At 49.7% G+C, this 3,387-nt stretch overlaps 1 pseudogene; it reads left to right on the top strand.

Annotated features, from left to right (window-relative positions):
• Positions 1-2,711: 2,711 nt before the first annotated feature.
• LOC102496993 (60S ribosomal protein L13 pseudogene) lies at positions 2,712-3,297 on the top strand (annotated as a pseudogene).
• Positions 3,298-3,387: the final 90 nt, after the last annotated feature.

The following is a 3,387-nucleotide window of genomic DNA, read 5'->3' as shown; positions in this document are numbered from 1 at the left end:
TCTGTCTCTATGTCTCTCTCTGTCTGGCGAGCGCACGCGCCCTACAGTGAAAATCTCTCCAAAAAAAAAAAGAGTATTGACTACCTCTTATTTTAAAACTTAGATACATTAAAATGCCTTAAAAATCTGTCTTTAGGGGGCCAGCAGGTGGCATAGTAGTTAAGGTACTGGACTCCCACATGGCCAACTGTGGTTCGAGTCCCAGGCCTAACAGCTTTGAAACTCATGCTGAGTGCATGTGCGTGTGTGCCCAGACTCCCAGGAGGAGAGTAGAGGAAAAGGGATTGCAGTATGGCCAACCCCCCTGGCAGGTGATTTCTTGTTTTCTGTCTTTGTCTCTCCAGAGAGCACATGTACCCTATAGCAAAAATCTCTAAAAAAGAAAACAAAAAATCTGTCTTTACTTTGTTTTACATCATGGGACATCCATCTGCTATAGGACAGTTTTTTTTTTCTGTTTTTTTTTTTCCTAGGCTGACTCTGAAGTGTCCAATTCCAAAACCTGATTAGGAGTTTAAGTGCTACACGAGAGACGATGAGGCTCCAGGAAGCCTCCTGGGCCTGAAATCCCTCCATCTGGGTGATGACCCCTGAGGTCTGTGGCTTCATGGACCAACCCCGGAGGAGGTTGGACTTTCTTACCTTTGAAGTATTTGTTGGCTCTGTCTTCTTTCTGGGCCTCTTAATTCTAGGTATGAGAGAGAAGAGCTCTGACTTTGAAGATAGCTGTCCCTGTTCAAAGCCAGACTGAGCCATCTTGAGATTCCGGGTCATCCTCTGACATACTGTAATGAGGCAGGCTCTGAAAAGAAACAAAACACCCTATCTCAAAACAGCTCCCGACTGTTTGCCGTAGTGGCTGAAATTTCACGTTGGCAGCCTCTTCCTGGGTAAGGTTGCAAGATAGAAATTATTTTATTTGTCGCTGGCTCCATGGTGCAGAGATAATGCTCAAGAGAAGTCAGATTCCACGAGGCGACCACAGTTTGAATCTCCGGCCTGGTCGGGGGATGTGTGAGAGTACCCCAGATCTGATAGGCTAGAGGGAGGAGATCCTGGTGAGACAAGACCCTGTGAAGGGGGCTTCTCTCTTTATCTCTCTCTCTCTCTCTGTCTCTCTCTCATGTGTGTGTACAAGCTCTATTATGAACAAAAGTTTTTTAAAAAATAGCTGGGTACACTAAACAAATTCTTTTTTGGAGAGAATTTTTGCTATAGTGCATGTGCACTCGCCAGAAAGATTGAGACAGAGAGACAGAAAGCGAGAAATCACCTCCGGGGGGAACGGTAACGCTATAATCTCTTCTCCAGCCTTCTCTTGGGATCCTGGGCACACATGCATATGTGCCCGGTGTGAGGTTAAGCCATCGGGTCCGGGACTTGACCCATGGTCGACGACATAGCCAGCAACATAGCCATTACGCTAACTGCTGATCCCACACTAAACGAATTCTTCTATTTGCTAAATCTGGCAGTCCTATTCTTGGTTGAGGTTGCTTTCTGGAGGAAATGCAGTGTGGTCTCCAGCGTTGGGGATCATTTCACACGGGTGGTTGTACGTTGGTAGATCACCGCATGGTTCTGGGGTTTTCTGCAGACGCTGTCCAGTGCTGGGTGAGTGAAAGCACAGGGTTGGTGAAGAAATAGATTTAACCAGGTTGTGGTTTCATCATACAAGGAGGCTGAAGCTAGAGGGAGGCCAGAGACGTGAGGGGATGGCGGTGCAGTGGGAAAACACACGAGGTTGACCCACGTGGGAAGGTCCCAAGTTCACGTTCAGAGACCGCTCTGAGTAGACCAGGCACATGTGCCCATGACCCGCCACTGGCTGAAGCCAAGGGTGACTCACAGTATCGAGACTCTGCCCCTCTTACTCATGGATGGAATAAATAAACTTTAAAGAGAGAGTTGAGGGTTTTTCAAGGAAGGGACCCTGACTGGCCATGGAATTGAAGATTAGGAGGAAAGAAAGGACAGGAGGGACTGAGGGACGCTCAACACCCTGCCACGTGGGAAGAGAGGCAGAGCCCGAGTCCCGCATGAATCTTAATTCTGGCACTAATTAACCCCTATGTGACCTGGGGCAGGACACCAGAGACTTCAATATCCTTTTCTTCAATATGGGAACGGGAGGCCCTGCCTTGCCTAGGTAGCTAATAAAGTTGTTGAGGGACTCCAAGGACATAAGGGGAAAGCTGTCTCGGAAGCCGGCAGGTGGCATGGTAGTTAAGGACGCTGGGCTCCCACGTGGCTGACTGCTGTTTGAGTTCTGAACCTGGCAGCTTGCTTTCTCACTTTGTCTCTCTCTCACTCTGTCCCTCTCTGGTTAAAAAAAACAAAAGTCAATAAAGTAATTTTTTTTTTTTTTTGGAGAGGTTTTCACTATAGGGTGCGTGTGCTTGCCAGACAGACAGAGAGAGACATAGAGACAGAAAGCGAGAAATCACCCCCCCCAGAGGGGATGGTCTATGCTGCAATCCCTTCTCCTCCATTCTCCTCTCAGGATCTTGGGCATGCACGTACACGCGCCCGGCGTGAGTTCTAAGCCACCGGGTCCGGGACGCAAACTGCGGTCAACTACGTGGGAGTCCAGCGACATAGCCATTACACTAACTGCTGGTTCCCAATAAAATAATTCTTGACAAAACAAAACTCTAAAGCAGCTTTTCGCCCCATCGCTATTCTCCCATGAAGGAAGGCCATAGACAGCTATGCCTCCCAGCTGGAATGGCATGATCCTGAAGCCGCACTTCTATACCTGGTTCAACTGGCGGGCACAGAAGACTACAGTCCCAAGATCTGGCAGGCCAGAGCAGCCCTGTGCCCAGTGTCCAGCCCCATCGGGCCCATTGTGAGGTGCCCCTGACGCAGTACCACACCCGAGTAAGTGCGCGCCAGAAGGGGCTTCAGCCTGGAGAAGCTGCGGGTGGCTGCCATCCACAAGAAGGTGACCCAGACCTTTAGCGTCTCTGTGGGCCCACAAGGCAGAACAAGTCCACGGAGTCCCTGCAGGCCAACATGCAGCTGGAGTGCTGCTTCAAACTCAGCTTCTTCCCGGGGGAGCCCTCGGCCCCAAGAACGGAGACAACTCTGCTGAAGAACTCAAGGTGGCCACCCAGCTGACGGGACCAGTGATGCCCACCCTGAATGGCTACAAGGAGAAAGCCAGACTCCTAACCGAGGAGGAGCACTGCGAGGCCTTCGCTCGTCTTCGCATGGCTGGTGCCCATGCCCACGCCCGGCTCTGGCACTGGGGCAAAAAGGGCCAAGGAAGCTGCAGAACAGAATGTTGAAAAGAAAATAATAAATAAATGTTGGGGAATTAATAAATAATAATAATAATAATAATAAATAAGACCAAGAAACACTCGAAAGCGTGTGACCAGC

This window comes from Tupaia chinensis, unplaced genomic scaffold (assembly GCF_000334495.1).
Source record: "Tupaia chinensis unplaced genomic scaffold, TupChi_1.0 Scaffold145907_1, whole genome shotgun sequence".
Classification (NCBI taxonomy): domain Eukaryota; kingdom Metazoa; phylum Chordata; class Mammalia; order Scandentia; family Tupaiidae; genus Tupaia; species Tupaia belangeri.
The sequence above is the reverse complement of the archived record's forward strand: the minus strand, read 5'-3'. Positions and strand labels throughout refer to the sequence as shown.